Genomic DNA, 26,918 nt, shown 5'->3' with positions numbered 1-26,918 from the left:
TTACGTACGTACGTGCATCGTACACATGTACGATGCAAAGAGACGTTTCTGGACGAACTCGCCATTGTAGTTTCGGAACGGTCGCTTCTTCTCGACCGCAAGATCGACCACGAAACGAAGAACTTCCGGTGTCGTGGAAACGGGCCTCCTTTTGTCGGCTGTCGAGAGAAAGACCGACGACGTTGGAAAGCCGGCAAAAGGCGTCGGTCGTACGTACGCCTTGTTTTCTATATACGTACCTACATACGGGTACGTGCGTTTACGACGAGCCTTCGATTTTGCGGACGACGATGTCGAAACTTGGCGCGCTTTCTCTCGAAGCGAAAGAGGAGGACCCCGTGTCTCTCGCGTCTCTCGCGCGTATTCTCCGGATTAATCTCGATCGCTTCTCGGGAAAGAAGCGTCGCTCGTTAGGCGATTCCTCGTGACTCATCGATGTATCGATATTTTTCCGATCGTAAAAGTATCGTAAACGCTCGTTGGCCAAGGTGATCTATCGGCTTTGAAGAGGAACGATTTCGACTACTACCGTATTTTTCGAGAAGGAAATGAGAGAGAGAGAGAGAGATCGAATAAGAGGTGGTGGCAGAGAGGGGGTCGAGAAATTGCTGGCAGCGACGGTAGTGCGGTGGTTGCCGATGCCTTTGTTGGCCTCCGAAGCAGCTGCCTACCCACACCGGGCCTCTCTTTCCGTTCTCATGCTCGAAACTCGATCAACGCCCGACCCTCTGCTCCGAGGAGGAGCGAGAAAAAAGAGAAAAATAAAGTGGAGTAAGGTAGAAAGAAGATACGTCGTTTGTACGCGCACGTCCAATAGAGAGACGTCGATGATAAAACCACCGGTTGAGAGAGCCAAACACCGAATATCTTCTCTCCTAAATTCGAATGAGAAACACTGTCGAAAGGCGAACGAGAGCCCCCCGCCTAGCAGATGTTTACAGCGCGCGTTGCTCGAAACGAGCGGTTTTTCTTCTTTTTTATTTATTCTGTCTGCCATGTGCACGGGACTACCCTCGAGAGAGAGAGAGAGAAGGAGCCAGAGAGAGAGAGAGAGAGAGAGAGAAAGCGAGGAGGTCGCTCGCCTCTCGAACCGCCCTTTCCTTCGAGATCGCGATAAGCCGCCTTTTTCTCGAGGGCTCCACCGGCGAGCGCTCGAAAAATCCTTTCGACTACGAGACGCGAATCGTGGGATCCTTTTCAAGGTATCTCTCCTTTTTCGTACGCTTCCTCTCCTTGCTCGTTCTTCTCCGCTGCATTCTTTTTTGCGTCTGCACTTGACGTCATCGGTGACGTCCGTTCGGTGCATTTGAAAAAGTGATCGATCAAAGTATAGTCGGATAACTTAGGATCAAAAGGTATCGATATTTAGAATCAAGATCCGTTCGATATTCTCGTTTCTGGGAAAATAATGACGTCCGCTGTGACGGGATCTAAGGAAACCAAATAAATGACGTTAAATCGGTCGCTTTTGCATCTGCTTGCAGGCAGAGCGCGACGACCTTGAATGAAATTATGCTGCACGCGAATTTTATTACATTCTCATTCAAATGACATCCGCCGATACGGCCGTTAAACTTCGACGTAGGTCAGGCGAGCGCGAGTATTATTAATACTCGTCTTCTTCGATTAACCAGCGAGGAAGATGTAAGCGAGAGATGCGCGCGCGAGAGAGAGAGAGAGAGAGAGAGAGAGAGAGAGCGCGATCGATCTTCACCCACTATCATCGCTTCTTCGTGGAAAAAAACAGCGAACGAGGGCGATTCTTCTGCGATCTTCGTCACCGGTGATCACCCTTCTTACCAGGGTGGAAGCGTAATAATCGTCGACGATTTGTATCCTTTCTTCTTACCGACCGACCTGCTTATTAAGCACAAACGATCTCGCCTTTAATCCCTAAAGTAAATCCGAGTCGATGAAAAAGAGAGGAAGCCGAGAAACTTATTTAGGACCCTCTGCAATCTCTCTTTTCTTCTTCTTCTTCTTCTTTTAACATTAGGGATAATTAAGAAGAACCGGCACACGGAGGGATGGGGATTAAATTCTGTCGCAAATCTTGGCATCGGTCCACCGCGGGAGGTAGAGGCCGTTCTTAATCTTTTCACGGGACTCGAGTTATCGGAGAGTGTTTGGGCCGCGTGGCCTTTGGTTCAACGGGTGGTTCGATAGATCACGCGAGACAGGATAAGATAGAATTTCGTCCGGATAGGGACGCTCGAGTGGCTCGCGAGGCCCATCGGAAGTGGGAAACGTCTTTGTTTGTTGCATACATCGTACGTGCGTCTACTTTTGCGTGTGTGTCGTGTATGTCCCTCCTTTCCCTCCCTCTCTCTCTCTCTCTCTCTCTCTCTCTCTCTCTCTCTGCGAAACACGCGAGAGGATATCGAATATCCGAGAGAGAGAGAGAGAGAGAGAGAGAGAGAGAGAGAGAGAGAGATAGAGAGGGGGAGGAAGGGAGGTAGAAAACGACGCGAGTACTCACGCACCGAGAACGAGCCAAGTGGAGTATGCACGTGTGTCGTGTGTGTAGGTGAACGCGTGCAAAGGGTCCGATCAACCTCCTCGTCCTCTTCTTCCCTCCGCGTTCTCTCGCTCTGTTTCTCTTTTCCACCTCCTCTTCCTTTCCTTTGTCAGACCTCCGTCCTTTTTCTCCCACCATCTCCTCCCTTTTTTATTCTTCTCACTCGGATGCATCTTTGCGTGATAATACAGGCACTATCCGGAGAGTTCGTCTTCCTGACCGATATATAATAATTTCGTAATTGGATCCATTATTGTATCCGAAAATATTGAAGATTTAACGTTTATATATCGAAAAATCGTATTTAAACAATGTCGATAACACGAACGTTATCGAGGTCGTCCCGTCCTTACTCGATTTCTTTCGAATGTATATCGTAGAAATCCAGATACCCTCGGCTTGTCCTCGACTTTTATGAACGGATCGATACCGCCGCGTGCTCTTTCGTCCTCGAAATTCATACGCAGATTATACTCCTCGATGTAGAGAAGAGAACGTAGGTGTGTTAAAAGCATCGATTCTCCTTTCCTTCGAGCCTCGGAAACGGGACTATCCCATTTATAAAAGTCGACTCGGGAGAGAAATGATCCCTCATCGAAGGAAAATCGATTACTTCCGGCGAAAGATCGACGGGGACTCGACGGTGATTTTCATCGAACGATTCGCGCGATAGGCGTGAATTTTCTGAGCTGCTGCTTCTTAAGACCGATAGTTCCATTCGAACCGGTTTATCTATACCGCGTATAGAATCTAGTCACTTTCTTATTCGATAGTTACGCTGAAAACGTGCCTTCGAGAAGCTTACTTTCGAAACGGAGTATAATTAATCGCTAATCCATGACTAGTCGTTAAAAAATTGTAATCATTATTTTGGTTAAAGTGCTCGTACGAGATCTCGTTTAAAACATTCGATTTTCTCCTTTAAATTGATTAAAGGAAAGAAGGGTGTGTTTTCTCATCGATAGTTCTCCCAAGCGAGAGTATCCGATTATTCGAAGACCGCACGAGCCGAGAGGAAGTGGTCCGCGAGTCCGACCACCTACACGCTCTCTCACGTAACTACGTTGGAGCGTGCGGGCGAGCGCTGGATACGTAGTATGCACCTACGCTTATGCGTCTGTGATATATATATATATATATATATATATAATGCATGTATATATGTCTATCTGTCTGTATGTATGTATGTATGTATGTATGTACGTACGTACGTATAAAGACGTATAAAAGAGGAGAGTTCGTGTGCGGGCTTTTTCTCCCACCGGTGACTCTCTTTCGCTCCATTTGGCCGATCCGCGCCGGCTCCGTGCGCGCTCGACTCGCAACAATGCACCCGACGTGGCACTTCCGTCCACGCCGGAGCCCCGGAGGAAGTTATTCGCTTTTCTTCGCTTCTCTTTCTTTTTCGAGAAACCACAAACTCCCAGACTTTTTTTCTTTCTTTTACGTTTTTCCAACAAAACCTTTCCGTCGTATAATTCACGATATCTAATTATTATTTTAAATAGAATAATAGATAGACGGCGATAAAGAAATTGGATCGTAATGAGTTTCCTTCGATAGAAAAAAAAGAAAAAAGAAAAAGAAACAGAATTGATAGTTTGGTGAGAAAAAGTCAAAGGGCTCGAAAGGTTCGATCCTGTTCGACCTTTGTATCCGCAGTAAAGAACGCGGAGTGCACGTAATAGTGCTTTCGTAGTACGTCGAACTGTGACGTAGTCGGCGGTGCGTGTCCTAGGTCAAGATTCAAGACTGCCTGCTATTACTACTGCTTCTACTACCACCACCAGCATCGTATTACTGCTGCTGCTGCTGCTGCTGCTACTACTACACTATTCTACTACTACTACTACTACTACTACACTACTACTACTACTATTACTACTTTTACTCGTTCTCTGAGGATGAGAAAAAGAGAACGAATGAGAAAGAGAGAGAGAGAGAGAGAGAGAACCTCGTCCTTTCGCTGGTCGTAGCGTGTGCTCACGCATACATATAGGTTTCGAGAAGCTACAAAATGTTCGCTACGTCTTCTCGTTTACGTCCGTGTACACGCCTTTCGTGCTAGTCGTGTACGTGTGTATATGTGGGTGGGAAAAGAGAGAGAGAGAATTCCTGTCGCGAAACATTCCTTCCTTTTCTTTAATCTCTTTCAATTTTTAGAAAACTTTTGTTCGAAAAACAAAAGGAAAAAGAATACTATCGCTCTATAAAACATTACCCTTTGTTCGGATAAAATTTGTTTGGAGCAATAATTAGTTGAAAAGGATGAACGTGTACGTACGTACAGATGTATATAGAAAGGATACCCGGGTATATACGCGGTTTGGGTTTCCAGGGCATTAAACAAAGCCAGTTCGGGCCACTCGTCCTCTCCGAGTGCTCCGGCCGTGCTTCGATTCACTCTCGATCTCGAAGAAGGACACCGTGTCACGAACCTCCTTTGCTCCGTACCGGTTTATCGAAATCGTGCTGCGATCAGGGACACGTGCTTTCCATCTCTCTCTCTCTCCCTTGCTCTTTCTCCCATCTCTTAAGAATAACACAGATTATCGTTATCGAAGTCACGTCGTTATCCGATATTCCCCTTTCGAAAGAAACGTATATTTTCAAGGTAGTAAGTAAATCGATGTACACTTAGGTTACCAAAGCAATCTCTTTTCTCACTCTCTCCCGAGTAATTGAAAAACCGAGCAAGGTCGGTGGTGCGGCATACCGGAGAAGAGGAAGGGGAAAGACGAAGAAGAAGAAGAAGGAAAAGGATAAAAATGGTGAAGTAGAGGGGAACAGAAGGGTTTATCTGGTCGATTAATCCTCGTTAAGATCGCGCGCCGTTCGAAAGAACGTGGAACGCGTGGCACGTTTTTCGGATAGCCGGGACGAGCCAAGGTGTTCCTTCGCGCCGAAAGGTGTACCGCAGCGCCGTGAGAAAAAAGAAATTGTTTCTCTCGTGTGCGGCACGTGCTCTCGAAGGTTGCGCCTGCTGCCGAGAAGAGAGTCGAAGGAGGAGCTCGAGGAGAGAGGAGAGGGCAGCAGACACAAGGGAAGGAGGAGGAGGAGATTACACAATCGCAAAAGCCGCGGAAAGGGAAAGCGATGACGGCATGCTCCTGCTCTCTCGCCCATCTTATTACGCTTATTTCTCTTTAACGAGCTCTCGAGCGGGCTAATTTCGACGCGAAATCTCCTTCGATGACCCATTTCTTTCGCTTTTTCCGATACCCTTTTCTTCCCTCGACTTTCCTTTGTCGCGAGCACGCGGATTACCCTTCTTTTACTTAATTAAAGAAGTTACCGCGCCGTTTCGAGAAGAGGAAGAGCGCGGATAGCGATCGAGCGGCGCTTCGTCGAGAGAGAGAGAGAGAGAGAATCGACCTTACTCGAACAAAACGCTTTTCTTTTTTTCTCTCTTTTTCTTTCTTCTTTCCATGCTCTTCTCGTTGTTCGCATTTCGAGGTCTCTCGGGATGAAATCTCGTTCGCCTTGCTCGTTAACGAACCGGCAATGCACGCGGTGGTATGTATCTCGTCGAAAAGAGGAGGAGGAGGAGTTGGCCTGGCTCGAAGGAGGAAGGCGCGAGCTAACCTCGATTCGTCGCTAATCGTTAGCGAGACACTAAGAGGTGACGTTGAAAGAGACATTAAGAGGACGACGACGTGTTGCGGGTTACGCCACTGCCTTGCTATCTTCGATCCACCATTGATTTGACTTTTTTTTATACTTGCTCGAAAAGTTAGTCCGACCGAAGAGAGGAACGACGATTACGTGACGATCCATAGAATATCGCGAGAAGGTCGGCACTCTTTCTTCGAATTTCACTCGAAGCAGCAACGTCCTCGACGACTATGAAGACCCCCGAAAGAACCCGCCGGAAATGATAAATCTTATTTTCTCTTTTTATTCTCTTTTTTTTTTTTATATAGGCCGATCGATCGATAGACCTCGACTCGTATTCTCTCGGCGGTGGGACGCTAGCAGCTTTCCTTCAAATCGTAGGAAAGAGAGAACGGCGAAAAATGTCATTGCATTTGGTCAATTAATCGCGATAATAGTTAATCGAGTCGAAGATACCGCGAGCGAGGAAAACGAACGCGAGAACTTTGCTTTCTACGTGTCCTCCTCCCTGCCTCTCTCCTCTTCTTTTCTTTCATAGTTCAATGCTTCGCATTCCGATACGTGATTGCTAGCCTTAGCATGCCGCGAGCCGTGCCATCTTCCTTGCGATTCTCGTAAACAAAGGAGTCCGGCGCCGGTCGAACGTGATTAGCGAGGATGATCGATCCACCGTGTAGCTCTTTTCTTCTCTACGGTCGATTGAATTTTTTAACGTCTGAAAATAATTAGATATCCGTCGTCGAAACGTTCGAAAAGGAACAATCGGACGAACGAACGAAAATCATCGAGATCAGTATTATTACTCCGTCGTCGTATTCGATACAAATAATTTTCCCAAGGCTTCTCCATCTTTTTCACACGTTTACGCTTCGAGATATCGCTCAAAGAATCTTGTCGATACGCGACGATTAGCAAACAATGCAACCGAGGAGACTACGAGACTAGACGCGAAAGAAGAGGAGAAAGAAGGAGAAATTTGCGAGACGAGCGGACTCTCACGTACAGTGTTCTCAACCTTCGATCGTAAAGGTCCCATCGTCTCTTTCTTTCGTCCGTGGGCCTGGTTCGCGGGCCTCGTGCGTGTCCGTTCCTTTGTTCGGTCTTTTGAAGAGCCGCCGCTGCCGCTGCCGCTGCCGCCGCCACCGCCGCTGCCGCCGCCGCCACCGCCACCGCCGTCTCTCCTCGAAGGAGAGCAGCTCGCCTTGAGACAAAGCGCGCTTCTCTTTCCTCAGCCAAAGACCCTCGGCATCTCTCTCTCTCTCTCTCTCTATCTCTTTCTCTCCTTTTCTCCTTCACCTTCTCACTATTATTACGTTTTTGCAATTTATTTGTGTCTGCATCTTTTCGCTTTTTCTCATCTCCTCTCTCTTTCTTTCTCTGGGCCGTGGACAGAGTCGTCGGCCTCCTCCTCCCCCCTCCCTCCCTCCTGCCCGCTCCTCCTCCCTCACAGGCCGATCGCAGGTGCATCGCACGGACTTTGGTCCAACGCCTTCGGGGACACGCACCTGCGCGCGAGAACGCTCTCGACGCGCTTCTTCGTGTCTATCGGACACGCCATGCCCGATAGAAGGGAGCTGGCCATGAACGTTGTCGACATAATAGTACGCCCAAGATAAGAGACGGAGAGAAGGGGAAAAGTATTCGCCGTTAATTGGGCGAGTTAAGGCGACGAGCTTGCAAGGTGGCCGGAGACGACGTCTGCGTCCTGCGGGACAGGTGCTTGTCTATAATTAAACGAGTTTCGTTTTACTACTACCACTACCATCTTCTTCTCGGTTTCTTTTCCTTTTTTTTTTTCTTTTCTTCCTTCCAGTTTCATCCGCTAGGTATCGACGCGTGCCACGTGTTAACTCCTTTTCAACGATTCATCGGATCGTAATTTAGAATATCTTCGTTCTCTCTTCCTCCTCCCGCCTCTCCCTCTCTCTCTCTCTCTCTCTCCTCCCCTCGTTTCATTACCTACAACTTTATAAATCTAGTTGTACGCGCTTATGTCCGTTATTATTCACGTCTATCAGTAGTATTATTTCATTTTCACTTTCTAATCGTTTCTCCGTTGTTATCTTCGCAACGACGATTTTGCGTGGACGGTCATTCGAAAGAGAAAGCGTTGGTCTATCCTCAGGTATGAAAGTAAAAGAGAAAAGAAGGAAAGAGGACTCATCGGAGTTTTATAGAGTTCTTCGCATAGAATACGATCTTCCTTTTCGACTAGTCGGCAATTTACAGGATCATTCCTTGACAAGGGTCTATCGGACCCTTGTCCTTATAGATTTGACCCCGATCCTAAGAGTATACCTGCGTTTCACGAAGATTTACCAACGTACTTTCTCGTCTTACTCTTCGTTGGTACCACGAGAGCGGTTACGTCTAAAGATAATGGCATCTCTTGCACCTAGTACCTACCTACCATTGGAAATATTCTTTCTCTCTCTCTCTCTCTCTCTTTCTATCTTTCTATCTCTAGGAGGGAATCATCGATCCATTAGGAAGCCCTGTAAAACGCGAAACGTTCACGGCTCCCGCTGTTGCCTCGCGAAAGATTTGCTTCGACTCGTCGTCGTTCTCTTCCTCGTCCCTTTAGGCCATTAGCCTCGACATCCTCGAAGATTTACGGCGTCGAGGGTATTTCGTTTAATATAATTTTATGTTTAGAATGTACTTTAGAGAGAGAGAAAATCTACGGTGGAATCGTCTGGCTCGATTTTTCAAAGTAGATGGGAGATCGGTTTGGCGTCGAGAACCCGACGATTCCTTCGTCGTAGGAAAGACAAAATGGTGCTGGAATTTATTGGCTGTCTCGTAAGGCTTAATCCGTTCCTCGTAAAGTTTATTCGGCGAAGCCGTTTATACCAAACAGGTGCGATTTTATTCGCGTTTACAGCGCATAAAGTATTAATTGTTTTAAAGTGCTCTTATCATGGGAAGCGATCGACCTCGCTCGTTTTTCGTTCCTTTCGAACGCCGCCGAGTACCGATCGATTTCTACCATGGATATAAGATAATCGGCCGGCTCGATAACGATATTTCAATTTTCTCTAGACGTTCGAACGCGTCTCGATCGTCTTTATTTTCTCGCATAGGAAACAAGTAAATTCTCGATAGAGTTTCCCCAGTAAAAAGTGGGTCGTGTCGTTCGGTCGTTTCTCTCGTGCTCGACTTAACGTGGAATAAGGTTCGACACGGAAGGTGTAGTCGTTTTTATTATCGAGATGCAGCGAGCGATATATAATCGAGAGAAGAGTGGATGGGGGGAAGGTACGGGCAATTACGCGCCGGGATGTGGAGAAAAGACGAGGGTCGGTGTAATTTACGGTAAAACGCCAAGGTAGGAGGGTTTATGAATAATTCGACGTTAAATTAAATTCGCAAAGTCGCACGATTGCTCGCGATGCTTTTACGAGATATACCATTTTTACCTTTTTCTTATTTCGACTGTGAGAGGATATCGAAAAACGCGAAAGGTCTACCGACCGATCGAAACCGTCCGGACGACTCGACGAGTTTATTTTGACAAGATTTCCTATTTTTGCCGTCTATTTTTCTAGTTTTCTCGGATGCGTAAAGCGTACGCGAGATAGAGAGAGAGAGAGAGAGAGAAAGAAAAGGGTCTTAGGTAGGTCCGGGCCCCTGGTAGTAGGAGCGTTTGCACGCGTATCGCGGCCCGAGATCTCCGCGATGAGTCGAGGCGTCGTTCGTCGAGACTATACTACTTCCTGCCGATGACTGGAGAGGCTTAGAAAGTAAGGGAAAAAATTGGGTGGCGTATTCGCTAAGAGAATCGTTCATTGCCCGTTCGACGATGGAACGGAAGGTGTCCGATCGTGTCTCGAATTCCTAATTACTCGTCCGTTTCTTTCGACGTTCGTCGATTCCTTCGCATCTCGATTTTTCTCAGAAACTTCCTTCGACTCGCTCGAAAGCGCCATTTGTCTTTTATTATCGACGACGTCATCTACCTGGAAAAATGACGACCGACAAACTTTTTTCCAACGATTTACAGCACCTTACCTCGGTTGTCTTTCGTGGTTACTCGCGTGGTACGTGGGTGGTACAAAACTGGCCGCTTTGTCGTCGTTGTCTTCGGGGCCCAAGGAACGGAGCCAAAGTCGGACTGCGTCTCGCGTTCTTATCTCTGTCAAATAAGAAGGGCCCTTATCACGGGGAGAGAGGAAGAGAGCGGGTATCGCTTTTCTTTTTCGTGCTTTCGTCTCTTTCTCTCTCTCAAGAGAGGGAGAGAGAGAGAGAGAGGTGTTGTTTGAGATTTGGTTGAGCACCTCTGCTGCATCGAATCGTTGAACCACGGAGTGGTTCAGTGGCTCCAAGGCCGGCGGAAACCACGGGTGGGATGTGCAGGGCAGAACGGCCCTTCTACCACTGGAATCTTCTCTCTCTCCCGTAGAGCGCACGCCTTTCGTCGTTCTCTTCTTCTTCGTAGCCTTTGGTAGTCTCTCGAGCCAGTGGAACAGAGAAAGAGAGAGATACAAAGAGAGAAAGAGAAAGAGAAGGAGCAGTCGACGACGAAGAAGAACAAGACCAAGACGGCAAACTACGACGAAGAAGAAGAAGAAGAAGAACCCGGATTGGCTCGTGTGGGAGACAAAAATGCGGAGCATACCCTCTCGACGTTCGTTCGAGCAAACGACGAAGACGAAGACGACGACGACGACGACGACGACGAAGAAGAAGAAGAAGAAGAAGAAGCTGTTTTCTCTCCTCGTTCCACTCTCGGATCATTCCTTTCTTCGCTTTCTCGAATTTGCGAATCGTCGTTGCATCTTTGACCCGTGTACACTGCCAGGATCACGCAGGAGAATAAACGACGGAGAAAGAGAAAGAAGGATGCGTTTCGCGGAACGCGATTCTCTTTCTTTGTCTCTCCCGAGTCTCTTTTCATTCTATTCCAACCTCTTCTTCGATCGTCTCCGTCCTTCGAAGATTCCTCGCGAATTCTCTCGAGCTCGATGGCACCTGCACCATCGGCGACTTAACGTCTGCGTTCGATAACCTTTGACCTCTTCGAAATACGTAGATATATTTGCAGAATCCGTAAAAGGTAATCCTTTTTACGAATGAACGCAAAGTAAAGATCGGTGACGTAGGACATGCCGACACAGTTTCACATCCAGATCGGAATATCGTATCCGTAAATACGCTATATAATATTATATTGAAAGAAATCGAAAACCTCTCTATTTTCATAAGACGACGCGTCGTTGATTTTACACATAGCTGCGCGTATTCGCGTATACGTACGTACATACATACATATATGTGTGTGTGTATAAATTGGTACGCGAGTATTTGCAGAAATATTAGGCGAGATAATTACGAAGAAAGGTCGATGAAATTTCCGATCGAACAATTGGAAGAATGATTTTTTAAAAGAATCGGAGCGAATCGCCATTCTCTCGATTATGCTCCAAGACTCTACGATACTCAAACGTTGCTCCAGTTTGTTTTCAACCCTCTCGTCGGTCCTACTGCCAACGTTAATTCTCGTTAGTGGTTTTGAATTAACTTCGTACAAGCAGCGTTTGGTTAGAAATCGATTCGCGACGGACAAGCGATTAGGAATTAGAAATCGGATGTTGGATATTAGTAATCGTTACGTGGGCCGATCGCGACACATAAATGGGCGCCGGCAGGCTGCCGGCATTGGATTGTGTAACATCGTGCAACGAACATACAGCAAGACTTTGTACAAATAAACTCGTAACTCTGTGCGAGAAATTCGTCTCTGTTTTCAAACGTTCCTACAACACTTTCTAGAACGTACTTTTCGTATTTATTAATCCGCCTCTATCGAGTTAATACGTAGATGGAATCGAATTGGAAGCGAATTTAGCGATCGAGAGAGTACATTCGAGCTGCTTCTCGAAACTCCTTCGAGACTCTCTTCACTTCTCACACGAATCGCACGGCGAGATCTCGCGACGAATTTTGCGGGAGGCTGCGACACTCCCCACCTTCTCCATCTTCTCTTCCTCCTGCCTCACCTCCTCTCGCTTGGTATTCTTGGACGATCTATTTACTTCCACTTGGTCCTTCAACCGAGTCTTCCTCCCCAGGAGACGAAGATTTCGTTGGAATATTCTCTCCGGTGGTCCAACAGATAAAATTTACAAACTTTCCTTTTGTTCTTTTATCTCTTTATCCGTTCTTCCTAGAAAAGATCGGATAATATGTTTTTGTCGTCGGAACCGAATCGGATTAATCTCTCGTCGTAGCTTCGAAATGTCATTTGGTCGAGACGGAAGTGAAATTGGGTTAAGACCGCGTTGAACGACCTCGGCCAATAGGTTTGGAAAAATTAAAGAATCGCTTTTTATTGGGTTATTACGTACGATCGTCATAGGTCATAGATAAATTTATCTCGTGATAAAGCAAACAACGTTTCTCTTATCGACAGACGTATCGTAGGACTCGTAATTAATAAACGTTGTATTTATTTATTTATTTATTTATTTACTGTTTTTTTCTGGAGAAATTATACGATTCGTGATACAAGCGTCACCGTGGGAATAGACATATAGAGCTATACTGTGTACATTTAGAGACGTATGTAGATACGTACGAATATATAGCGTGGTTTTGCGGGGTATATCGTCATAGATAAACTATCGATCGGCTTTACGCGACTGCACGGTTCGCTTAAGTTGCGAGCCAAGAATCGATAGTTGCAATGTAAATATAGAGATAATACATAGTGTCAACGTAAAGAGGAGCACCCATCGTTTTGCCCGTAGATCGTAGAACGTATATCGTCGCCTATTCGCGGAAATCTGCATTTGTCTTGTCTTCCTTTTTACAAAGTCTACCCATTTGATCAAAGCGTTTCCACGAAAGATACTTTCCTATAATCGATACGTGATTATCGACTCGCTCCTTGCTTATACACACACGCATATATTTTTAATTTTTTTTTTTTTTTCATAAAACGAATCGATCGCCCGATCCTCTACGGAAAAAAGAACGCTTAACGCGTTTGGATTTCACGCGCGAGGTTCACTGGGTCTTTCGCAAGGAATTCAAGGACAAAGTACTTCAAGGTTCCGTCTGCAAGACGTCTCGCCACCGTGCGCACTTTCGCGATATTGCAGTCAACTTCGGCCGTCTCCTTTGTCTACTTTGCCTTCCGAGATCGTCCCGTTTCGAAGTAGCCCGCATTTATCTTCGGAAGCGAATAAAACAATTTCGACGATAAAATTTCTCGAAATACACCTCGAGTTCTTTTTCCTCTCGAAAAACGTCGTTTCCCAAGTTCCAGCCGAGAGTCGATTCGTAATTTTACTTTTACGTCGATTTATGAGTAGAGGCTTTGAGGAAATGCGAGAAAAGAAATGAAACCCGAACGACGGCGGCTCTTGAAAACATCCGTTTATTGCAGCTGTCGGAGTTGTTGCAGTCGTTGCTTTCCGGTTGGGTCGCCAAGCTACCCATTGTGTATACCGTCGAGAAACCTTGGAATATTCGGAACGAATTATTTTTCCATTTCCTTTTCCCTCTAGGTTTTCTCCGAAGGAAAAGTAGGTAGTACCCTATGCAGGTATACGTTTGAACCGTTAACGGTGCACAGGTCGTTTGGGAGAACGTAAGAAGGGACTTAATCCGACGTTTATCCTCTCTTTAAGAAGTTTCCTTTCAAAAAGAATTTCACTCGTTTTCTTCTTTCTCTCTTTTTTTTCTTTTCATTTTCTTCCTCCCTTTCTTCCTTTTCCTTTTCCACGAATTTACAAACTTACCACTTTTTGCATAAACCACGCGGAAAATTTTCTAGCGAGTCGAAGGATTTACTCGGCCTGAATTTTCACGAGCCGTCTGTTCTTCTTCTTTGTCGCAAGCGTCTACTTTGCCTTTCATCTTTCTCTTTCTCTCTTGCATTCGTTTCCGCCCACACAATTCAAGTATACAAATACTTTCTCGTCGGGCCATCGTCGACAAACGAAAATTGGTCGAACCGAGCCTTGGAAATCTCGGCCCAAGAAGCACGAGATAGCTTCTCTCTCTCTCCCTTTTCAGGTACTCGACCATCCCCTTCTTCGCTACCGTTACACCTATAGAAAAAATATTTGAGGACGAAGAGAGTGCTTCCACTCGACGCTTCGAGAAAATGCTGCCCTCTTTTCGAAAACGTCTTATACCATCTTTTAGTTCGTGCTAGTTTTAACGCGAAAAATTGAGAAAGATTTTCCTCTGTAATAAGCGTGTGTATGTATATATATATATATATATATATATATATATATATATATATATATATTATATAAATCAAAACAATACCGTATCGTTTCCGTTTGAAACTCTCGAACGCTATATTTAGAAATGAAATACATAGGTACACAATGTGCATTTTAATGAAAATACACTTAACGAGCATATCGATCTCTTTCCGATTGAGTTTTAAAATATGAACCATCGAGTAACGCTTAAAAAAAAATATTTCGATGCACCGATGGATATACAATGGTGGAATTTAATAACGCCCAGACGATTTTCACGAATGTACATGGAGATACCTACGGGACACGGATACGAATACAGACGCGCAGTTCTTTCTCTTTTGACGGTGAACGTATGTAGGTTAGAAAAGAAGGGACACGGCTCTCCTATTCGTGCTTAGCTCCCTCCGATCGTGGAAATTCGTTTCTTCTATATTCGTCCTTCTCCGCCTCGAACGATTCTTTTGGAAATGGAATAAATGGCACGACTTCGGGTCCGGAACCCCGAAACACGCCGGCTGCTGTCCCTGAAGAAGGTTCCCATGGAAACCATTGGCGTGGCTGCCGGCTTTTCTAATCTTTTCCAAAGCCAACGTTGTGGCACGACGCCACGAGTAGCATGCACCACCTAATATCGATCGGTACGCACGTTCCGAGGGGATGAGAGAGCGAGAAAGCTCTCTCATATTCTCTCTTTCTGTCTTTCTTTCTCTTTCTCTAGTGGTCTCACTCGTGCCGGATACTGTAAGAGAAAAAAGAAAAGGAGAGCAGCCTCCAGGCCAGAGCATGTCGAGGTTAGCGGTATACATGACTCCTCCGCGTAGTAGTTTAAAGCTCTCTTCTTGAAAAAAACTCGCGACCGACAGCTGTGCAAATGTTGATACGCCCTCGTTGAAAATCTACGAGTTTCGTTCCGGTGACCCCGTGCAACCGACCTGCTGCGTCGAGTATCGCGCCTATAGGCACCTGCCTCTTCTCTCCTTTCTTTCATTTCTTTTTTCGACCTATCCTTTTGTTCTACGGAATTTGAAATTATCCGATGGAAGCGTCATTTCTCGTCAACTCATCAACGAACGAACTTGGGGTGTGTTCGACGACGTCATCGCCAATTTCTATCGATCGAACGCAGAGGACGAAATAAAAAGTATCTATCGAGATTCTAGAATCGCGAAATTTCGGCGAACTCGTATATATTTCTCTCCGAGATGCACGCGTATCGTCCGTCGTATGTGCGTGCATGCGTGTACGTACGTACGTACGTAGAAGAATGGAAGGAGTGAATGGAAGAACAATGAAAACACCGCGTCACCGTTTATCGTACGGGAGATAGCGGGAGTTCTCGCGTACAATATATCGAACTCGCGATTCTTCGTAGCGCGCGCGTAATCGTCAATTAATTATTGATCGTCGACGAGCCGACGACCGATTGTCGCTAATCGCGCGGTATTGCGATTAACACGCAAAGAACGTGTACGTACGTGTGTTCTACATTACGTGTACCTTTTGAGAAGGCACTTTCGAAGCGAATCTGGCTCGACGCTCGCATTTATTTATTTCGATAAAATACGTAATCTGTGATCGCCCACTAGAGGGTCATGTACTCTTCGTCAACGAAATCCGAATTTGATTTTTCGGATAAGATTAGTTTCGATATAATCGATATTTTATACGTATTCGTATAAATACGTCGCGTAAAAAAGGTAAGCTTTGTTACTAGCAAACAGGTAATACTCTCGATTCATTGACCTCTTAATGTATTCTTCGACGATGCATCGAATGATGTCATATCGTGGAAGAGACAGTGTCTACTAATACCGACAAACTTTCTCGCGTACGCGTATGCGCGACTACGTCGACGATCTTCGTATTATACACTGTAACGATTTAGAATATTATTCGACTCGCGTTTCTATCTCAACGCGACGCTCTCTCTCTCTCTCTCTCTCTCGTTCATCCGTTGATTTTAAAATTTCACGAAAAGAAAAAATCGGCTAAGGGCTCGAATATTTTACGATACGAATAAGTGGTGTAGGTACGGTATATCGTATAATAATCAACGATCGATGCTCTTCGGATGATTCATTGTTAGGTCAATACCTCGAGCCGAGGAGACCTCTCCTCTTCTCTCCCCTTTCCCACGTTTCCCTTTTCTTTGAGGTGAGAGCAGAACAGTGTGAGAGAGTAAGAGAGAGGTGGGGTGGGGAAGGAGAGGGAAAGAGAACGAGAAGGGCTCGTTTCTACGAGCGAGATCGATAAGCCACGCGTGCCTCACGTATGTGCGTGCTATACAACAATGACAACGACGACGACGACGACGACGACGACGACGACGACGAGAAGGGATCGACGCTCGAGGGTGAACGACAAAGAGGGTTGGGCGACGTCGTTGAGTAAGCCCGTCCTACGTATACACGAATAATTAATTCGATCTTCGATATCCACCCTTCGGAATCAACGCTTTGTCTTCGATCCGTTCGTTTCTTTATTTTTTTCCTTCGGACGACTCGTAAAGAATGTTTCGTCGATTTTTCACGAAAATTCGTACACATTTTCCGAGACGCGTCGAGAGATCGGAAAAACGAGTTTTTCAGGTTTTTTCTTTTCTTTCGTCGTTCTCATTTACTCTCTCCCTCTCTCTCTCTCTTTCTTCCCCCTCTCTCTTTGTCCCTCACGCTGCGCCTTCTAGATGAGTCACGATGATAATGCTAGAAAAAAATGGGTGGAGCGTCAGACGGAAAATGGTCCGTTATATGCGAGAAGGTACGTTGTAGCGCGCGTTCTCGTCACCCTGTACATCGACCATTCTCGGTCGATACGGAACGGAGGGACTGGCAAAGGCTTTGCCGAAGATATTAACCCCCTCGATCGAACGTTCTCGTCTCGAGCGTTGCTGACCGACCCAACGAGAAATAAATATATGAAATTTAGAGATCGATTCGGTTTGACAATTTATTATTATTATTATTTTTTTCTTTTTCTTTTCGAAGAAACGAGGCTGATCATATTCAAACTCGACCATATTTGGAAATTGGCTAACCGACGACTCTCTCTAAACCTAGTTTATTAATTTCGGTATAAGCCTCGTTTGGATAATAGTCTCAGGCCTCTTGATTCGTTTCCTACACACGATCAGAATTTATAAATCTCCGAACGACAAACGCAAATTCAACGATAGATAAATTAATTAGAAAGTTCTCCTCGATAGTTTTCTGCGGTAATACGAATAAACGAAAGTTTCACGGAGCTCCGACGAGAATATTTCTCAAGGCGGAACGTGTAACACCATCGATGAGTTGTGAAAGGTGACATTTTCTTTATGCTCAAACATATGGAGACATCGTAGTAATTTCATGTTTGCTTTGAAGTATCCTTCATTTTTTTGCGCAATTCGATACACGATTATAATAGATACGAAATAATCCTTTTAACCAAGTCTAATTTTGTCTATGGAACATCGATAAAGAAGAATGCGCCAATGTTTTTCAAAAGAGGATTTGATTAAAAATTCGTCTCGAATAAGATTCATCCCGTGCGTTTACTTTTCTTAACTCGATGTTCTCTCTTTCAAAACAAATCTCTCTACGAGCAAATTTATACAAAAAGATTTCTCCTTTTCCTCGATTACATCTTGCATCGAATAAACGTTTATAAACAGTCAAAACGTGTCGACCAAATTCCACCATCGAGTCGATTAATATATTTCCAGGTAGACTTAAGATTTAGTGGATTTTTAGGTCGAGAGACTGTACGAATCGTATAAATTTTTCGAGTAACGCCGAAGGTCTATGCGTAAAAATGAATGAGCCGACGAGTTGCCATTAACGTTCCGACGACGTGGCCAGAGTAACTCGACGCATTTTACGGTTTACGATTGTAAATATGCGCAAGTCTCGTAGATACACAGACGTGAATGTGCACTCTCTCTCTCTCTCTCTCTCTCTCTCCCTCCTCCTCTCTATCTTTCTCGCTCTGTCTTTCTCGCTCCAGTGCCCATTACTTTACCTTGGTTGTTTCCCTCTCCCTCTTTCAAAGCTGTCCACCACGATAATCGGTATCGCGTAGCACGTGTATATACCGGGTGACGCGTAAAAATAATTTACGATGAAAAATTTCGTGGGCCTCTTGCGACCTTGCGAAACGTCTTTTCTCTCGATTTCTTTCTTCGTAATCGATCTCTCGATTTCGCGAACGAGATCCTTCTGGCAGGGTTGCACGGCGAAAAGACGAGCTTGACCAAAAGCGTTACATAATTATACCGGTGACCTTATTTCTTTTCGACGAGATCCAGCGATTTCCATTTTCTCCCGATCGATGGAAAAATCGTATGTCTTTGTTACGCGATAGTTTGAGAAGATGGATATACGTACTCACGATACTCTCATCTCGCGAAACACGTGAGTTACGTAAACGTTTGAGCATTCTCAAGTCGGAGTTATCAAACGCTCGTTTATTTCTCGAAATAAACGAACGAAATCTTTTCGGGTCAACCTTTCTCCGAAGCGATGATCGAGAAGTTCTCGTTGCGTAAGGCTACATAATAAAATTTAACTTAATTTCGGATCGCGTCCGAGTGGATTGGGAATCCTTATCGACGACGGAGGTAGATCGGCGAACGATAATCCTATGAAAATTTCTATCTCCGGACAATTTTCGTAGCCAATTGTAATAATTAGCGATTCGTCGATACCGTACGGCGCGTACGTTTCTAACATCATCGAGGAACACGCGTATCCGCGAGGTATAAATTTGTCTCGCGCGTCTCCGCGACCGTTCGCCCGACGGAATAACAAATCGACTCTCGCGTTTTATCGACGATTAAGAGTCGATACGTCGTCATGTAGGCGCGAGCGGAGCAACGGACGACGAAGCCGCGGCGAGTCGTGAAAACAATTACACTCGTCGCTGGTCACGGAGCAGAAACAGGAAACCCTAGTCGTGCGGTGGAACTCGAAGTCTCGGTGCTCGCCGTTCGCAGGCTCGCCGTTCCTCCCTCTTTCCCGGTAGTCGAGATTTTTTTCGCACGATCGTTTTAAACGACCGACTTTAAGTCCCTCCTATCGCGTTTAATCGGCATTCTTTTATCAATTTCGCAAATCACTTTTCAGCCCGCCCTCGTTCATCGTTCTAGGAGGTAGCCTGGATTTTTTTCTCGCCGATCGAATACGTATAGCGTACAGCGTATTCGACGTTTATCGAAATGGATCTTGTCACCGACGTTTCGACGTTTAATTAATTAAATCGAACGGAAAATATATCTATAGGGCTCCTATACCTATATATATCGTTGTACGCTCTTTCGTTGCTCCGCGGCGTAATTACTTGTCGCGTGTCCGCGGAGCTCTTATGCGAGATTTTCGAATATAACGTTTCGAGCTGTTTGTTTTATAAAACGACGAGCATCCGAAACGAGTTTACCGGTCGTTGGTAGAAGCGATTGAGAGAGGAAGGAAGAAGAAAAGTAGCATAGGAAGGCGAACAAAGGAGAGCTCGCTGCTCGTCTGGTCGGTCGAGAGAGAAGAGGCCCCTCTAGGGCCTCGAATTACGTCGGCTTCTCGAGGTTTCCGAAGGTTTTATGCTTCTGGCGAAATAGGGGGAACGAGACTGCCGATGCGGGCCCGAAACGAGAGTGGATCTTTCCTGAAAGGAAAGGACTACGATCTGGAGGATCCGCTTTTGCGTCTTTGCTCTCGGCCTCGCGTTGAACGAAATCCAAACCGGTATTGTTACTCGTGGAGAATTTACGCTGGTAAAATATTATTAAAGAACGGTAAGAGTTTCGTTTTAGGGAAAAGAAAGTGGGTACTTCGAAGGTAATAGAGAAACGTAAGGGCAGGACGAAAGGAAGCGAGCCGTACAACGTTTTAGGAGGGTCTACGACTGCTAGGTAGAGACAGAGAGGCCTGATCGATAGCCGCCCTTTTCGAGCCCTTCGACGTCGGAGGAGAGAAGAAGCGGAACGAACACGCAGCCTTTTTTCCCCCGGCTTTTGCTTCGATGGCGAGCGATCGTCGTGCTCAAGGCGCACAGCTGATACGAACGGCACGGAACAGGGCAGGGTCTCCTCTCGAACGACGGAGTCCCGATTTTAGGGTCGCGCGCGTACCCGATGTTTTTTAACCGCGCGCGTGCTTCGAGGTCAGGAGAGCGTCGGTAATGGCTCGACGTTAATCGATCGACCGCGCTTCGTTGGGGTCGACGATGACGTCCAGCCGACGACGCGGAGGGTAGACGTCCTCGACCGATCGTCCTTATTCGCCGACGTTCCTTACGATCCTGACTACAAAAAGATACCAAAGGACGTTCGTTTTTTATACTCGCAGGAGGAAGGACCGTCCAAGCTTTTTGTTTCTTCTGTCGTTCGGTCGACGCGAAGATAAAAAGATGGATAAATAAACAGCGGATGGAGAAAACTGGAAAATATAAAGCAACTTGGATCGAGGAAGTTCTCCTCTCTTAGAGTTTTCTTAGACCGCACTGTACATCTCCGCTCTCTAACGGCGGAGAAGAGTTTGAGGTAGGTCGATCGGCGGAGTGACTCACCCTTCGGCCTCTCGAGTGGCCGTCGTCGAGAGAGGCACTTTGGTCGGAGTGCCTTCTTCCATGGTGGCCAGCACGTCCCATTATATCCGCCGTGGCTCGTTAATATCGTGACATCCAATATCGTGTAATTATAATCGAACGTCGTTCTTCGTATTACTTTTTTCTTGACTATATACGTGTATATATATATATATACGCATATCTCTCTCTCTCGTTCTTCTCCAATTATTCGTTTACCGTCCAATCGAGTCGTCGTTACACTTCGACGTTATGCAAGACGTCGTTTCTTTTAACGCGTTGCGAGCTTCCTTTAAAAATTTATTTATATTTCTCGTATTCTTCAAGTTCGTCGATAAGATACGCACTTTGGATGCTCGCGTAAACGCGTTCGACGTGCGCTCGGAGGTAAAAATAACTAAGTCAAAGTCGTAATTTAATCCTTGCTTGCGCGTCGCGCGACGTCTTACAAGTACGATCGTCTTTTCGGGGCTACGAGACGCGTTGGAATTCCTAACGCGTAACGAGTAACCCTTTAGGTCCTATTATTTAGCTCGTTCTATCGGCTCGCATCGTACGCCATCTTACGAGTCTTCTCACGCGATCTACGAATTTTCGAGCGAATATATTTCGATGAAATTCTAAACGTCGTCTTTCTATAACAAGCTACTTGTTTTTCAAAGATAAGCCATTAATCTGGAAGGACTCGAAGGAGTCACGAACACCTTCTTCCTTCCATCTCGATAATACTCGACGAGTAAAAAAAGAAGAAGAAAAAGAGAGAGAGAGAGAGAAAGAGAGAAAATTCACTTATTTTTTCGTTCCCTCGTAAAAAGACACCAGCGACCGATTCAAGCTCGGACTCGTTTTCAAGGAAAAACAACGTTCTGTCACAATCTGGATTTTCTATCGCTAGACCTTGGAAGACCCTTGCTAGCACGAGAACGCTCGCTCAGGGATGCATTATCGCGAAGATAGCAGGCCGGGCTTGGAGTTACGTATACATATACGTAGCATATCGGTGTTAGTCGTGGCGTCGATGTTTCATCGGTGTAGTGGTAGTAGCAGCAGTACTAGTGTAGTAATAGTAGACGGTGGATGGACGGAAATGGAGAAGGCTCGGAGCGTAGGAGAAAAAGGGAGAAAGAACGAGGAGGAAGAGGTGGGGCGAGGAGGGGGGAAGGAGGAGAAAGAGAGAGAAAGGAAAGAGAGGCAGGTCGAAAGGCGAGGGACGAGCGACGTATAAGAGGATGAGAGAAGGAGGCATAGGAGGGAGAATCGGAGGAGAATGAACGCAGTTGGGCGGCAGTGTCAGTGGAGTTCAATCTTAATATAGTGTGACCCCCACTGCCATTCGAAACAGTGTTGGACGCGACTGCAGCAGCGTGCACGAGTCGAGAAGAGCGAGAAAGATAGATAGAGAAGCGAGCGCAGTGAACGGGTGCGTGCATTGCACCTTATTCCCCTGTCCGGCGAGTGAGCCTCGCTCGGTTATTTCAGAGACATCGGCCTCGAAGTGAGGCGCGAGTACGGGGCGTTCGAGCGTGCGCGCGAACGAACCACTATACTCGCGGGAAGAGAGAGAGAGAGAGAGAGAGAGAGAGAGAGAGAGAGAGAGAGAGAGAGAGATGCTCGACTGCGTCCACGTGTTCGCACGCACGCGAGATCGTTCGGCCGAGTGTCATCGATCTATTTCGAGAGGAACCTGGAATTTCTGGCTTTCTCGAGGGTCCACGAAGGAAAACAGAGAAGAAAGCAATTTCCTTAGTTACGAGAGAGCGAGAAAGAGAGAGGGAATGCGAGAGAAAATATTAATATACTATTTTTGCATAAATTTAACGCTTCTTTCTTCCTATCCTCGGAGAAGTTTCACAGAGGAAAGAAAAAGGCGTTTCATTTGCTTTCTCGTAAAAGTCGTAAAGACCTATTCTTTCTCTTTCTCTGGCTATAGGTACGTCGCGAAAAGCGTACAGAGAACGTTCGAGAACGTTGAAAAGAGTAGAAATGCAGCGATCGGATTGCGAGTAGGCGAGGGATTCCAAGGATCCGACGTTCGATCGATCGGACTCTGGCGATGCCAAGACGAGCGCAAAGCGAACGTGGAGAATCGTGAGCCGCGTTGTCCCCGCGACGACCACGTTCCCGACTTTATTGGCGTTATTGGTGTTTCCTCGGACGTTCCTCCGGCGCGCGCGAGGTCGCTCGAAGAAAGAGAGGGGGTAAAAGAGGAGGAGGAGGAGGAGGAGGAGGATAGGAGGACACGTTTGGTGGGGGTACGGAGAAAGAGAGAGAGGGGAGGGGGACAGGGACAGAGGGAGAGAGAGGGAGATAGCGACGGTGGTGCTCGGCCGTTGTATCGTGGGGGTGTTGGCCTTCAACTTGACGGCGCAGTTTCACTGACCTGCCTGAGAAACTCGTGATACCCGACGCGGCTCGTGCGGCCAGCTACCAAAGAAATCTTCGGAGTCGGCAAAGGATACCGCTACTTAAAGGCCCGTAAGGCCCCTTAAACAAAATCTCCTCTTTTTCGCTTTCTCCGTTCTCTCCGGATATCGTCATTTTCTTCAAAACGAACGATACTATCGCATATAGGAAATATTTAATCGATCGAGATACTATCGCCTACTAACGATCGCAACGTGCATTGTATTCACGTCAAAGGGAAAAATTCGTTTCGAACGTATTTGATCTTCGGTAGGAAGAACAAATTAAAACATCGTCGTATTTGTAAAACAGGCTTTCGGAAACGAGCGGATACCACGTTGTGAAAAACGTTGAGACGCCTCCTAAGCAAACGCAGAGAACGTTGAACACGTTCTCTTGGTGTGCGTGTTTAGGGTCTTCGATACCTGCTTTTCCTTTGTCCGTGGCCAGGGTAGACGAATAGCTCAGACGTCATAGATTTTCCTACGTTTACGAAACGTGTTTCTTCGGACGAGCGTGTACGAGTCTTGAAAACAGAGAGTCGCGATTGAAAATTTGATCGGTCGTCCGCAACGAGAAGGAGAGTCAGTCAGTCGGCCGTGGAACGAGTCGGAATTCCTTTCTCTGCTTCTTCTGCGATCGACTTTCCGTCGAAGCTGAGCGACCCTCGCCGGCGAATCCTCGGAAACGAGAAAGAGAGAGAGAGAGAGAGAGAGAGCGAACGAACGAGCGAGCGAGCTTGTTTCGTTCCAAAGCGGTCGTTGGGTGTAGAGGCCGTAATTAAAGCAAAGCCCCGAACAGATGGCCCGCGGGTTCCTGTCCCTTTCAAACGAATTTTTCTTCGAAAGTCCTCGCCTACCGAGGACTTCCCGGAAAGTACAGTAGCTGCAAAAATTGACGACGGACGACGTTGAATTAATATTAAACAATAACGACAAAGTAATGGTAAAAAGATATAAATCTTTCTAAGCAACGCGAGTTGGAATGAATGCGACATTGACACTTTTTTCTTTCCTTTTCTTTTTCTCTTTTTTCAATCAAAGAAAGAGCGTTTCTCTAAGGTATGCCTATGCTCGTTGCACGCAGTGCATGGCGCCGTCGTGTAATGCAGTCTCCGACTATAGAAGCGTGTAACTATTGATCCTGCGGCCTTTAGAGAGAAGCTACCGCCCTGCTGCCGGCGCCACCGCTGCTTCTGCAGATTTTAGCAACGTCACTTGAAAGTGTGACGCGTCGCGAAAATGATTTGCCTTAATATTCGTCGTGCGTGTCGAACGCCCGTCCGATACGCGGATAACACGCGTCTTTAAAAAAAAAAAAACAAATAAGTTTAGAGAGAACATAACGCGATTCAAAGCTCATAATATATATAGCGTTGTAATTTAATATGCCTACTGAAAGATGTTGGAATTAGATATTTTTTCTTTACGATCGATACGAATGTAAAAAATAATTACGAAAGTAAAATCTCTGTAAAAGGCTCTTTAAAATCGAAAGAACGAGGAGGGAGGGAGAGGGAGAGAGAGAGAGAAATAGGCTTCTCTGGAGATACTCTCTTCGCGTTCTTCCTCTCTGGTCTCTCCGAGAAGACGGACAAAGGCAAAAGAGTCTTGCGTTTTCTCCGGCGACCCCTCTCTCTTTCCACGGACACGCGTACACATCCATGCACTTACGTACGAAAGAACGATGCAACAGACAGTCGGACATGTGCACACGTACACGTTCTCTCTCTCTCTCTCTCTCCCTCCCCGTCTCACCTCACCTTGGCCGCGGCCCTTCAACCGTCTACGACCCACGCCCCACCTCTTCTTTCTGCATCCTAGTAGCCACCACCATCTCTGCCATGCCATGCCACGCCATACCACGCCATACCACACCATACCACACCATCGTCGTCACCATCGACCACGAGGAAAGCAACCTTCCTCTTCTCTTTATTCTCTTCATCTTACTCCAGCACCATCTCTTTCTTCTTTTCCTTCGCAGGTCTTCGATCTTTGGAGCCTACCTGCGACCCACGTGCGCGCGTACGATTCTCCACCTGCCCTTCCATCCTTCCTTCCTTCCTTCCTTCCTTCCTTTCGTCCTTCTTTCCGTCCTTCCTTCCTTCCTTCCTTCCTTTCATTTGCATGTCAAGTTATTTAGCGATCGACGCCCGTTTGGCCATAGGCGAATTACGCAAAACGTGGGAAAACCTCGTAGAAAGTCGCTCTATCCGATTTTGCGATCTAAAATCGTTGGAGCGTGCAACAAAAATTCTTTCCTCGTACTTTTCTTTCTCTTTTATCGCTACGTTTCATCGATCGAGAAGTCGAGTAATCTTCGTTCGACTATCTCGCAAAGCTAGCATGCGTTCGTCTCGCGATCGAAAGAGAATTTTATTTACGACCCATCCAACCCCGTACGAGTAGTTGATATTTAAGGATAAGAACCGGTCGACAGATGGGGTTAGAGAAAATGCGACGAGTTCTATAAATAAACGTGATCGATGTATCCCGAAACAAGATTCATCCTCCTAACCTAAGAAGGTGCTCGTATTCTCGCGTAATTTCCTTTCTGTCTCGCGACGAGTCGTAAATCGAATAACCGAAGAAAGTTCGTAACACGCTCGGAATACGTGCTTCCCATTCGATGACTGATCGAGAAAACCACAAACGTAATTAGCGAACGTATCTGCACGAATGATTTGCGAGTGATCCTAAACCAAGTTAGAACAGGGACGATAGGTCTGTTTAACTCGTCTTAATCCCATCGTTTATCGTTAAAAATCTTTTGTTTCGTTGCAAGCAGAGACGATTTTGGAGCGTTAAAATCGACAGAGATACGAGAGATCGAGCAGGATTCATCGCGTACGTGAAATATTTTTTTCGTAGACGACAACGCGAGTAGTATCTTCGTGAGCATTCAAAGGACGGCTTAATTACATTAAAAGAAAAAGCTGCTTGATTAGCGATCTCTCGGTAATTACGCTTTGAACGCCCACCAGACGATCGACCTCGAGCGACTCTCCCTCTCTCTCGTTCTCTCGCTTATGACGAGATGCGTTTTAGCAACTATGCTAAGAGTCCCTTTCTCGTGGTTAAACCGCGACCAATCGCGGTGGTGTTTCGCGAGCCCGTATCGATGTCAAGATTATGCTGCAGCATGCGGCCCCGAAGAGACGAGAACGTCCGTGACATTGTCGCGTTATGCAAGGACTCCTCGCCGAGGGCGCCATTCGACTCGGAGCAGACGTGCGTGACGAGCGTGGAAGGACACGCGTCTAGTAGTCGCGTCTGTCGAACTCGTCATTTACGGAGAGTTTCGAGAGACAGGAGACGTCGTGCTTTATACGAGCGAGAGAATGAAACATTGTCGTCGTCACAGCCGATGCAACGCTAGAATATTACTTTTTGGATTTTCGAGAGAGAGAGAGCTCGGTTCGCGATAAAAGGTGACGCCTTTTCGGTCTCTCTCCGGTCGGCGTACAGAAGGAGAGAGTGAACTGAATGAAAGAGTGTGCGCGCGTGTGCGTGCGTGCGTGCGTGCGTGCGTGCGTGCGTGCGAGAAGGAGAGAGAAAAAGGGGGAGCACAGGGGAAAGGTGAGAGAGAAGAGTGGTTCA

The 26,918-nt window shown here is 46.4% G+C and overlaps 1 protein-coding gene across 1 annotated transcript in view; it reads left to right on the top strand.

The window, feature by feature from the left end:
* LOC127071953 (RNA-binding protein MEX3D) overlaps positions 1–26,918 on the top strand; it is a 64,659-nt gene that overhangs the window by 7,028 nt on the left and 30,713 nt on the right. The window lies entirely within an intron of this gene.

The sequence above is a fragment of the Vespula vulgaris genome, chromosome 1 (assembly GCF_905475345.1).
Source record: "Vespula vulgaris chromosome 1, iyVesVulg1.1, whole genome shotgun sequence".
Lineage (NCBI taxonomy): Eukaryota > Metazoa > Arthropoda > Insecta > Hymenoptera > Vespidae > Vespula > Vespula vulgaris.
The sequence above is the reverse complement of the archived record's forward strand: the minus strand, read 5'-3'. Positions and strand labels throughout refer to the sequence as shown.